At 39.1% G+C, this 13,723-nt stretch overlaps 1 protein-coding gene across 3 annotated transcripts in view; it reads left to right on the plus strand.

Annotated features, from left to right (window-relative positions):
• Positions 1-13,723, plus strand: part of TAMM41 (TAM41 mitochondrial translocator assembly and maintenance homolog) — a 47,391-nt gene that overhangs the window by 13,969 nt on the left and 19,699 nt on the right. The window lies entirely within an intron of this gene.

Genomic DNA, 13,723 nt, shown 5'->3' on the forward strand with positions numbered 1-13,723 from the left:
CCACTTTGAGAACCACTGCTCTCTCTGTATATGTAAATACAATGTATTATGTGTTGTTGTTTTTAGTTATTTGAGAGTATGTTACCTATCATGTTTCCTTTAGGCTAAGTCTTCAAAATGTGTTTCCAAAGTACAAGGACATTCTCTTACATAACCCCAGTACAGGTCTCTTCCTTTTTTTTTTTCCCCATTGCTTTCAGAGAGGAAGGGAGAGGGAGAGAGATAGAAACATTAATGATGAGAGAGAACCATCGATTGGCTGCCTCCTGCAGACACCACACTGGATTGAGCCCAAAACTCCAGCATGGGCTCTGATCGGGAATTGAACTGTGACCTCTTGGTTCATAGGTCAACGCTCAACCACTGAGTCATGCCGGCCAGGCCAGTTTTCAAATTCAGAAAATTAACACTGACTCAGTACTTTTATCAAATTGATGATCCATATTCCAAGTGTCATTAGCTGTCCCAATAATGTCCTTTATAAAAGTATTTTCTTTCTCTCCAGGACATGATCCAGTCAAGGATCATATATTGTATTGAGATGTCACATCTCTTTCATCTTTTAATCTGGAATACTTCCTTAGCCTTTCTTTGTGTTCTATGACATTCCACTTTTGAAATCTACACACCAGTGATGTTTATGCCCTAATAAGCAGTGTTTTCTCACTTCTAAACAATTAATGGGGAGGCTTTTTAAGATCATGCAAATATCCTACTTCTTATCAAACTTTCCCTCCTAGGTTGAGCATCTATTGATGATTCTTGCTCAAACCCATCTTTTTTCTATTATTGTTATCAAGTGGTAACTATCCAACTCCATCTCTCCCTCCACATTAAGGAAAAGTTTTCTTTCCCATTTATTTATTTATCTAAATATTCGCTTCCTTTCCCTTTAACCAGTTGTGCTCCTCAGAGATGCTAGGGGCTCCCTCTGAGGGCAAGGGGAAAGCTAAGATGAGAGAGCCCTGGCCTCCCACCCTACTGTGACTAGCGGGTGAACTGCTTAATGTATTAAGGGGCTATGTAAAAATTCATTTAAAAAAAAGTCATCTTCTACTTAAAAAATAGTTTGAAAACCACTATGTTTTATTTGTTTTTATTTTTATTGATTTCAGAGAGGAAAGGAGAGGGAGAGAGAGAGAGAAACATCAATGATGAGAGAGAATCATTGATCAGCTGCCTCCTGCATGCCCCCTACTGGGGATTGAGCCTGCAACCCGGGTATGTGCCCTTGACTAGAATTGAACCCAGGACCCTTTAGTCTGCAGGCGACGCTCTGTCCACTGAGTCAAACTAGCCAGGTCGAAAACCACTATCTTAAGTAAACATCCTCTTTTCCAACTTTTAAGTATGAGTCAAAAAAACTCTGCTCAAAATATTGCAAAAGCAGTTTTTCATTTTCTGAATCCCTGTGCAGATAAGATTTCATGGAAGTGTAATGCTGAAAGAGACCTTAAAGATCTTGTTCTTCAGTGTTTTTCCCAAAATGTGTCTAGGTGGAGGGAGGGGCAAAGAGTGTACCTGGATGAATGGACTTAGATGCAACTTGTGGGAAAAGGGGTCACTTTGTTATCATAATTTCCTCGCCTTGCTCCCTGTGAGAAAGGTGGATCAGAAGCCTTTCATTGACTTTGTGGAAGGAAATGCAGAACGGCTCTCTGCTTTGCCCACACCACAACCACTTTTCCATTTTTTTCCAGCGTCATCAACATCAACATAGTGTTAGGCATCTTTTAGGAGTTTTCTATAAATTCTGAACATTCACTAAAGAAGTTTATCAAATAACATAACTGCTTTCCCCTATTAGCAGACTTCAAATTAGCATTCAGGCTGCTATCAATCTTTAGCTGATTTTTGCTTTGCTTCCTGGAAGAATCATTTTACACTCCTGGTTTCTCCTGTTTTATGAGGCATATCCAAGTTGTTCAGTACTTTCTGACTCATAATAGTATCATCCTCTGTTTTGTTTCTTTTATAATATTTATCTGCTGTATAGTAGCATTGTACCAGACATAGAGAGGTAGATCGGTAGGTGGGTAGATAGATAACTTATTCCACCACTGAATCTTCACACATTAGCCCCATTTGTTAAACAAATATTTATCTTTCCATGTGCCACACACAGTGCTAGGCATATACTCTAGTGTGCATGACATGAGTGAAATTTTTCATGGAGTTTATGTTCTTTTAGGGAGAGACAGGCAATAAAGAAGCAATAAGGTAATTTCAGATAGTGGTTAAATTGTACGCCAAAAGCGTCTGTAGACACTAGCAGCGGACCTTCCCCACACACCACGTGAGTCTATTAAAAAAAAGTCTTCCCTAAGTGGCAGCCCTGACCAACTTTAAAATCATTTTTCATGAGAATTTTCAGCTGAAAATATTTATTTTTATAATATTTACTTAATATATATTAACTATATTAAAAATATATTTATTTTTATAATATCCATTGCAAATGGATTTTTAAAATTCAAAATATCGTGGCGTGTGGGGATGGTTTCCGTTTTGGATGCGTGGCAGTTAACTGGTTAAATGCGGTGAAAATAAATCAGGTTGAGGGTAGGGCTGTCTTCACAGTGGAGAGTCATGGAAGGCCCTCTGACGGGCGGTGTGATGTCTAAGCTGAGATCTAAATAGTGATCATGAGCAGCCCTGAGCAGTTGGGAGAAAGGCAGTCGAAGAGAGTTGCTTCCCAAGAGCCAGATTTCAAATCTTGGTGTGTCTGGCTCCACGGTCTCGGCCTCTGGTCACTCCCATTTCTCATCTAGTCTCCTCTTGTTTTCTTGCCATTATATTATTTATTGCTTAACCCAGATTTGGATCTGAGAATTTGGCCAAGTATCCTACATTACTCATTTTAGTGAGGTTGGCTTCTTACTGCAAAACTTAGGACACAATACTTGGCACGTCCTCTCCAGAGGGAACTGGTTACAACTCTCTGCAATTCCTAGCTTATGAATGAGACAGTTTCCAAAAAGTCTTCTATAAGCCAGTTGTTTAGAACTGGGAACATACTTTCCCATTGAAACAACATTATATATGATGGTTGTTCCTAAACCAGGACACAGTATAATTAATGGTTACCTAGTCTATAGTACGCTGGAATTAGACTAGAATAGTGAGGATAGGGAAGGATCTAAGCCCTGCAGGTAGTTAATTATCTTTCATACTTTGAGACTTTCCCCAGTCGATGTGTTGAAAGGCAAGCTTTCCTCCTGCCTTTCCTAGGCTTCTGATAACCCAGTATCCTTGAACAGATCAGATTCTATCCATTTGGCAAACCACCCAAACCTCCCAAACCCTCAGAATATTCCAAACTTTAAATTATCTACCAGCCTCATTTTATTTACAACTTTGACATTTATTTTTCACCTGTTTCTAGTTGAGAGATAATATGTTGTCCCTAACTTATGAAGTTCATCATTTCTCCCTGGAGGGGGTGGAGGGGTGGGGGTTAGGAGGAACAGAAAAAAACAGTGTTTCTCCATGTTATTGGACAAGTTTCTGCCAGTAATTACTGGCAGAGGCAAGATCTATCAGTATTACTAGTTGTAATAGTAGCCCTTACGTTTAACATAGTACTTAAGGATCACTTTGACTGCCCTGGGGTCAGTATTTATGGCATTACTGTTGTAAATGATGGTGAGAAAGGAGTAGGTGGAAGATGAGAGTCTGCAAAATTGGGGAGAAGAAAGCTTTCTAATCCTCCAGTTATTCTTAGAAGTCAGCATTTAAGTGTATAGAAAAGAAAAACTAAATAAAGTTTAAAGTTCACCTTGAACTTTTTTATGTAAATACAAACTATTAAAATGACTAATTTTAGGTAATGATCCTGGTTTAACATTTATCAAGTGAATCAGCGCTTCATAATTTTTGCTCTAAGGAACTTCACATTAATCAACATATGCAGTCATAGTGAGTCAGTGATAGACTTACCAAATAACACACGTGAAAAAGGAAAGGGGGTGTATAAAAGAACATGACTTATTTAGGGAAGAAGGATTTTGATGGAACCAAAATCCAAGGTTTATGACAAGAGTAAATAGCATTTATTATTTTGTGTCAGGAATGTCTCTCAGTACTTTGGAGCTAGTAACTATTTTAATCCTCAGAACAATCCTTCGATGTGGAAGCTGTGCTATTGATACATTTTATAGAAAATTGAAGCCCAGATCTGCCCACAGTCAGTTGTCTGGTAAGTTAGTAGGTTTTGGAGCTGAAATCTTAGCCCCTACTCTTAACCATTTAACTTCACTGCTTCTCTGTATTTTGGAGAAGAGGTTAGACCCCGGCCAGGTTGGGCAGGGCATTGAATATAAAGTGAAAAAATGAAAAGGGAATTGACAAGCTGTACACAACTAGGAGCCATAGAAGTTTTCAGGCATTGCAAGATAGTCTGAGATGTGTTGGGTTAAAAACAACAAATTTTGCCAGCACTGTGCAGGAGGGAGAAAAACTAAAGACGGAAAAGTTCATTCATTCAGGAAATAATTACAAGAGGCTCCTATACCAAGCACTCTTTTAAGCTCTGGAGATAAAAGAAGTAAATAGGCAGGCACGATCCCTGCCCTTGTTGGGTGTTCATTCTAGATGAAAAGTCAGACAGCAAACAGTGGCAGCACCAGAATAAGGGAAGAAGGTGAACATAGCCTCAAGGAAGGCCTCTCTGGAAGGTGACATTTGAACTTCACATTAATCAACATATGCAGTCATAGTGAGTCAGTGGTAGACTTACCAAATAACACATGTTGCCAAATAAGCACCAACAGATGAGGACCCATGAGGAGAGCCCAGATGAGAGCTGTCCAGGCAGAGGAGCCTGCTGGGAGAATAATCAGGACAATGTCCATGTTTGGTTGCTCTTGTGTCTGCAGTCTCTGTGTGGCACTAGCCAGTTTGGCTCGGTGGATAGAGTGTTGGCCTGTGGACTGAAGGGTCCTGGGTTCGATTCCGGTCAAGGGCACATGCGTGAGTTGCAGGCTCAATCCCCAGTAGGGGGCATGCAGGAGGCAGCCAATCAATGATTCTCTCTCATCACTGATGCTTCTATCTCCCTTTCCCTTCCTCTCTGAAATCAATAAAACTATATATTAAAAAAAAAAAAACCATAGTAGGCACTATGATACATATTTTTTGGTTAGACACGGAAGCCATTGATTGTGAATGATGATGAGGGCTTGAACTAGAGCAGTGCCTCAGTGAAGTGAGCAACTTTACATGAAAGTAATCAACTTAAAACCCTTAACTACTTAAATTAAGCATCCTATTTTGAACCTTGATTTTTTTTTTTTAAACAAAATATTAATTCATGGAAGTCAGCCTTAATGAAATGTTTAAAGCTGGGGCTCTGGAGTCAAATGCCTGACTTCAAATCTTAGCTGTACCCTTAATTAACTTTTAATCTTTGGGCAAGTTTCTTATTTCTTATGATTCAGTTTCTTCATTTCTAAAGGAGATCTTCATGCATATTAAATTAAATCCTATAAAGTGCTTAGCACAGTACATGGCATATAGTAAATGCTCAATAAATGTTAGACCTTATTATTTTAGATACATGTTTGCTTAAATTAACACAGACATTTGATATAATGGACAACAGAAAGGTAAATGTTACATTCAGACCTGAATGTGAGTACTAGGTTTGTAGAGGTGCTTAAACCTTTCTGAGCCCCCATTTTTTTATTTGTTAAAATGGAAATAACTAGCTCATAAAAAAGTTTTCAATGAGATAATATATCTAAGAGCCCACTGTATCATACCTCGTTGTAGTTGGTGCTCAGAAAGTGATTGCTATTTTTATTTATTACTATTATTATGTATTATTGCTGGCTACATAGGTTTTTCCAAGTTGAGACACCATGTTTTGCTCATTCAGTGATTGACAGACACTCAGGTTGGCTCTACTTACCATTGTTTTATTAATGACACCGCTAGGAATCACTTTGGACAAATTACTTTGATAACAGAAGGGGACACAGGTGGCACTGACTTCCTTGGACATGTTCTCCAAAGTGGAACTATTTATATATATAAAAGACTAATATGCAAAGTGTCCCCTCGGGAGTTCGGGAGACCTGGAGTTCATTTGCTCTCTATGACATGAACTGACCACCAGGGGGCGGCGTGGAACGAAGGAAGGCCCTGGCCAGCAGCTGTAAGGAAGGCCCCAGCTGGCAGCCGGAAGGCCCTGATTGGCCCCGATCGCTGGCCAGTCCTAGGGACCCTACCCATGCACGAATTTCGTGCACCGAGCCTCTAGTGCAGGAGTGGGCAAACTTTTTGACTCGAGGGCCACAATGGATTCTTAAACTGGACCGGAGGGCCGGAACAAAAGCATGGATGGAGTGTTTGTGTGAACTAATATAAATTCAAAGTAAACATCATTACATAAAAGGGTACGGTCTTTTTTTTTTTTAGTTTTATTCATTTCAAACGGGCTGGATCCGGCCCACGGGCCGTAGTTTGCCCACGGCTGCTCTAGTGTAATTATAAGAATTAAAGAACTTGTTACATGTTAATTAAAAAATCCACATGAGGTCAGGTGGATTCATTTGGCCCTTATAGTTCTTAGGAATAAAAACACCTTAAAAAAAGAAAAGAAAAAATATCTTCAAGCACTCTTGTGTGAGAGAGAGAATGGATTTCTTTCCATGCCAAATTGTCTGAACACAGGCTTAGTTATTTCTAGGAATAAGACAAAGCAGTGAAAAAGTTTAGTTGCCAGTTGAGTGATTCTTGGAGAAAAATATTAGAAATGGGTGCCAGCACTCTAAAATGTGAGTAAACATCTCCATTTCTGGGTCCTGGTAAAAGTCAGTTAAGAAACTTTTTTCTTGGAGTGAGAGCTATTAAGATTTATTCCATGATAATCACACTCTCTGAACCTTGCAAGCAGTGTCATTTGATGACTTGCATATTGGGGTTTGGAAGCATATTTCTCTATGCTTGTCAAGCTTGAGCTTTTGCTGAAGCCTCAGTTGGAACTCTTTGCGTTCATCACTTGCTAATTTCTGAGAATGCAGCACTCCTGAAGGGGGATATGAATTGTCAGTAATATCTAACTTTTATGGATTATTTATAGTTTGTCAAGTATTGTTATGTTTTTAATTTTATTTTTCAATTACAGGCAACATTTAATATTATTTTATAATAATAAAAGTGTAATATGCTAATTAGGCTGGACAGCAAAACGACCTTCCAAACGTCCTTCTGGACAATCTTCCGGACAAAGCCAGTTAAGGGCCGAGCCCTTTGCACGAATTTTTTGCATCAGGCCTCTAGTTATTTTATATTAGTTTCAGGTGTACAGCATAGTGTTAAACAATTATGTAATTCACAAAGCGATCCCCCTTCATAATTCTAGTGCCCACCTGTCAGGTATTGTTCTAAGTGTTCTACATGTATTAACTCATTTAATCCTTGAAATTTACATTTGGGGATACTGAAGCCCAAATAAGTAGCTTATCCTGAGCGTGTAGCTTGTAGAGGCTAAGCTAGGATTTGAACACAGGCTGTCTTGTTCTAGAACCCTCACTTCTAAACCTTCACTGTTATACAAAGGGTCTGTCATGATGAATGTTATTCCTGGTTTACTCCTTGGACACTTCCTCCAGGGAGCCATGTGGCTCGCCCTCCACTCCCTGTCATCTTTTTCTGCTCATGTTTTCTTCATAGCACTTTCCACCACCTGAAATACTATTTATTTTTATTTGTTTGTAGATTTGTTTATCTTTGGCCTGTTTTTCTACCACTGACTAGAGAGGGCAGAAATTTTTGTCTTGTTTTGCTCACGCTATTCCAGTGCTTATCAGGTGCTAGTAAATAGTGAATGAATGAATGATTGTGCTTTTGGTTCCTTCCTGAACTGTTATCATAAACCTGCTTTCTCCTCATCCCTCCCACACCTATCCATATTGTGTTCTGTAAAGTGTGTAAAAGGAAAAGTGATTCAAATTTATATCACTAAGTACATCAGCTGTTTATTCTTATCTCATTCTCTTCCACATGTGAGTTAGACTTCTGCAGCCATGGAGATACTTATTTTTAAATACGTTTTTATTGATTTCAGAGAGGAAGGGAGAGGGAGAGAGAGATGGAAACATCAGTGATGAGAGGGAATCATTGATTGGCTGCCTCCTGCATGCCCCCTACTGGGGATCAAGCCTGCAACCCAGGCATGTGCCCTAATCAGGAATCGAACCATGATCTCCTACTTCATAGGTTGATGCTCAACCACTGAGACACACTGGCCCAGCCATAGAGATATTTTTGAGGATGCATTCTGAATTGTGGGTTAGACTGCCTTCTATAAATACTGCCTTGATCATCTTTGAATAAATAGTAGTAAATATTTTTTGTCCACATGCAAAAGAATGAGGTTTGACATCTAACATATCATTTACAAAATTAACTCAAATGGATCGTGGATTTAAGAGCTTAATGTAAGAGCTAAAAATATAAAATTCTTAGAAGAGTGCCTTTGGGTTAGGCAGTAGTTTCTTAGGTATACAAGAAAGAGAAAGAGAGAGAGAAAGAGAGAGAGAGAGAGAGAGAGAGAGAGAGCGCGCCACAAGCAATGACAGAAATAATAGATACATAAGGCTATAAAAATTAAAATTTTATGTGCAAATGATTCCAACCAACAAAATGGGATAAAAGATTTACAAATCACGTATCTGATTGTAAGGGACTAGTATCCAGAATATATAAAGAAGTCTTAGATTTGCAATAAAAAGACAACCCAGTATGGAAATAGGCAAAGAGTTTAATAGACATTTTTAAAAAGAGTGTACAATGCCAAAACCGGTTTGGCTCAGTGGATAGAGCATCGGCCTGTGGATTGAAAGGTCCCAGGTTCGATTCCGGTCAAGGGCATGTACCTGGGTTGCAGGCACATTTCCAGTAGGAGATGTGCAGGAGGCAGCTGATCGATGTTTCTCTCTCATCGATGTTTCTAACTCTCTACCTCTCTCCCTTCCTCTCTGTAAAAAAATCAATAAAATATATTTAAAAAATAAATAAATAAATAAAAATAAAAAGAGTGTACAAATAGCAAGTAAGCACGTGAAAAGATGTTCAACATCATTAATCATTAGGAAAATGTCAATCAAAGCCACAGAGACACCATACCACTTCACACCAACTACAATGGCTATCATTTAAAAGATGGTCAGTGTGGCTCAGTGGTTGAGTGTCGACCTATGAACCAGAAGGTCACAGTTTGATTCCCAGTCAGGGCATATACCTACCATATTTTTCCGTGTATAAGATGCTATTTTTTCTAAAATTGTTAGACTGAAAATCGGGGGCCTTCTTATACACGGAAGTCAGCAAAGGAGGGAGCCGTGGGGGTGTGTAGCTGCCCATATCTTGTCACACAGGCTTCCTCCAATCACGAGCCTTACTGTTACTGATGTCAGCTGATGCCGTAATTGGAGGTGGAGGTGGAGAGTGCACAGATGCAACAAGGACCTGAGCGTTCTGAGCCCATAAAGATGTCAATAAATAAAAAGATAAATACCGGTAAGCGATTGTCTTACTCTGCAAAATTCAAACTGAACCTAATCAGCAATGCAAAAGAGCATGGAAACAGCTGCAGAGAGACAAATTGGACCTCCTCCCACTGAGTGTATGATCAGACAGTGGAGAGAACAGGAAGAACAACTCCTTAAGATGCCAAAAAAGAAGGCCTTAAGAGAAAAACCAGCAAAATGTTTGGTTTCTTAATTTTGGGTTGGAAAAGTGGGGGGCGTCTTATATATGGGGGTGTCTTATACATGGAAAAATACGGTAGGTTGCAGGCTTGATCCCCAGTAGGGAGCATGCAGGCGGCAGCCAATCAGTGATTCTCTTTCATCATTGATGTTTCTATCTCTCTCTTTCTCTCCCTTCCTCTCTGAAATCAATAAAAGTATATTTTTTAAAAATAGAAAAGACAGCCCTGACCGGTTTGGCTCAGTGGCTAGAGCGTCGGCCTGCGGACTCAAGGGTCCCAGATTCGATTCCAGTCAAGGGCATGTACCTTGGTTGCAGGCACATCCCCAGTAGGGAGTGTGCTGGAGGCAGCTGATTGATGTTTCTCTCTCATCGATGTTTCTAACTCTCTATTCCTCTCTGTAAAAAAAAAAATCAATAAAATATATATTTTTTAAAAAATAGAAAAGACAGACAAGAAAAAGTATTGCTGAGGGTGTGAAGAAATTGAAACTGTCATACATTGCTGATGGAATTATAAAATGGTACAGCTACTTTGGGAAAACAGTTCGTCAGTTCTTCAAAATATTAAATTGAGTTACCATATGACTTCGCAATTCTACTCCCAGGAATACCCAATATAAATGAGAGCATATATCCACACAAAAACTTGTACACAAATGTTCATAGCATTATTCATCATAAATAGCCTAAAAGTGGAAACAATCCAAATGTCCATCAATTGAGAAATGGATAAATAAAATGTGATAATCTATCCGATGGAATATTATTTAGCCATGTACAGGAATAAGTACCAGTGCATACTACAACATGATGAACTTTGAAAACATATGCTAAGTCACATATATTGTGCAGTTTTATTTATATAAAATGTCCAGGATCAAATCTATAGAGAGAGAAAGTAGATTACTTTTGCGGGGGCTGGGGACGGAAGGGTAGAAGGAGATGGAGAGTGATTGCCAATGGATACAATTTCTTTCAGGGAAGCCAAAATTTCCTAAAATCAGATGGTTGCATAATTCTATCAGTATACTAACAACCATTGAATTGTATACTTTACATGGGTGAATTATATAGTGTATAAATTATATCTCAAAAAAGCTATTAAAAATGAATCATATTTTGCCATATCAACCTCCAGTTTGAGCTGCTGTTCTTAAACTGCACCTAAGAAATACCCACTTCTGTAACATGCAGTGAAGATCTGTTTTCATGTCACTTGATGCCTTAGGTAGGGCGTATACTTTACATCTCCAAATGTATAGCACAGTTCCTCATACTTAGTAGCCACCAAATATTTATTGAACTGAAATAACAGTATGGCAGTTAGTTTAAGAGAGGGGAAAGCCAGTCATTATCTTCAAAGATTCAGCCTCCTCTACCCCCTGTCCTTTTCCCATCATATATAAACGTGTGTGTGTGTGTGTGTGTGTGTGTGTGTATAATAACAATATCTGCTGTACTATTTACAAAGCATTCTCAAATGCATTAACTCATTTAAATCTAACAGCAACCTTGTGAGGTCAGTGTGATTGTTACAGCCGCTTTACAGAGAAGGAAACTAACTCAGAAAAGTTCATCTCCAGTCACCATGGGACATTGCCGGGCATGAAAGCCAGGGCCTTTCCGCTATATTTCACAGTCCTTCCCATCCCTACATTCATAACAAGGACCCTGACCACTGATGGCAAGCCAACTACAGATGGTTTGCAAGCCTCATTTCAGAGTCAAAGAGAAATTATCCTTTTGGTTACCCATTTTATTAGATTGGCTTGAGCAGCCAAGAGTTAAACCCATCGACAGAGGTATAAAATAAAAGCAGTTTTTCTCAATTTCTCTGTTTTGTTGCAAACATTTCTGGCGGTTAGAAAAATGGATTCTTATGATCAGATGTGGGTTCATGCTGTGCCCATGGTTTTATTTATTTTGTTCTGAAGAAATGAGTAATAAGTCCATTTGCTTGCTGTTCCCTCTGGCTGAGCTAGTTCTGCTGCACAGCAGTAGGAGAAGTTCTGTTCAGTAGATATTTATTGATGTGCTTTTAATGTGCCAGGCAGTACTCAAGGAGCTGGGGAGACAGAGATGAGTAAGCTCCAGGCCTTATTCTCAGAGGGTCCGTAGTATCTTCCAGGTCCTTTAATCATGGCATGCAATTGTTCTTTTGGGAGGATTTGGATTAGTTTGCTTTTACATTTTGGTAAAATGCAGTCCCTCTCTCAGAAAGTTGCTATCTAAAGTATAAGAATTTTTTGTTGGTTGAGGGTACAGAAAGAAAAATGACCCAAATGTTTAGAACTCAACTGTGATCTTTCTCGTCAGAACCAGTCATGTTAGATTCAGAGTTTGATGACATTTTATTCCCAGGCAGATCAATATAATCCATTTATAGACTCTAAATAAAAGTTGAGACTTTAAATCAGTGGTTCTCAACCTTCCTAATGCTGCGACCGTTTAATACAGTTCCTCATGTTGTGGTGACCCCCAACCATAAAATTATTTTCGTTGCTACTTCATAACTGTAATTTTGCTACTGTTATGAATCGTAATGTAAATATCTGATATGCAGGATGTATTTTCATTGTTACAAATTGAACATAATTAAAGCATAGTGATTAATCACAAAAACAATATGTAATTATATATGTGTTTTCCGATGGTCTTAGGCGACCCCTATGAAAGAGTCATTTGACCCCCAATGGGGTCGCGGCCCACAGGTTGAGAACCGCTGCTCTAAATAGACAATTTAAATCCAGCTTCCTCTCACTTACATTTGCCAAGTCATCACCTCTATGCATCCTGTGAATTTATTTTAAAATGCTAGAAGTATATGCCAACATTACAGAAGTTAGGGCAGTGGAGAAAAATTACAAAGTAGAGTAAAACCAGTCATCTCAAATGTCACTATCCTGAAACTGAAAGGTGGCTGGATCGTGCACCTCAGTCTCCTCATCTGTAAAATTGGAGATAATTAAACTAAATAGCATATGTAGAGCACACACACCTACAAAAGCCCACAATAAATGTGTATGTTATTAGAGCAAAAATAACCATTTTTATATAGTCCCTTTGTCTTGTTTTTTAGTTGTTTCCTTGTACTTTTGTATCTTGTTTTTTTATATGATTATTTTCTATCTTTCTCTGTGTGATTATTACCCAAAGATATGTTTTCCATTGATTTTTTAGAGAGAGTGGAAGGGAGGAAAGGAAGGGGAGAGAGAAAAAGAAACATCAATGTGAAATAGACACATTGATCTATTGCCTCCTGCACCCACCCCGACCACCCAGGCCCGGCGAACAGAGTCAGATCTCATGTCACAAAGGTGGGGTTCCAGAGGCTGCTTGTATGTTTTCCTGAGCGATCAGTCCCCAGCTGCTTTCCACCAAATTGTAGCGTAGGTTGATCTTAAAAACCAGGCATGTGTTATTCCTTACTAAAGTATATACTGAAGAATAAGAAAAAAGTGTCCTGGCAGATAATGATTTTGATTACCCCTCCCTGCTCCCCACTCCCAAAAAGCAATCGACAAGAGTTATCATTTGTCCTGGTTTGCCCAGCTTGTACTTGTCCCAGTGGAATCATTCATAGTGCCCCCTTCACCTTCAAAAGTGACCTAGTTTAGATGATAAATTGTCACCTCTTCCCAAGGGATTCTTAGCAGCCGGAGTATCTGCCTGCACTTGCTGCCTCTTTACTCCCCTAGACAACATTCTGTCTGTCCAGCAAAGGTTTCAGCCGCGTTGCTTTCACCAAGCTTCATCTGGGAGATCCTCACATGTGCCCAGCCTTGAGTTAACATTAGCCCAATAGGCATTCATTCAACTTTTCCCGTTTTATCACCTCCCCTCTCCCCCCATATCTTGCTGATAATAATTGTCAATGGCTTAGGCAGGACAGGGCACTTTAAATTTGTTTTAAAATTTGCTCTTAGTCCTTCAGAATTATTTATTTTGCAGCTTAATCCATTCCACTGGCAAATGTACCTTTTCCCATTTCTGTCTACTTAAA

The sequence above is a fragment of the Myotis yumanensis genome, unplaced genomic scaffold (assembly GCF_028538775.1).
Source record: "Myotis yumanensis isolate MYYU_CA2020_CCGP unplaced genomic scaffold, mMyoYum1.0.hap1 SCAF_14, whole genome shotgun sequence".
NCBI classification, from domain to species: domain Eukaryota; kingdom Metazoa; phylum Chordata; class Mammalia; order Chiroptera; family Vespertilionidae; genus Myotis; species Myotis yumanensis.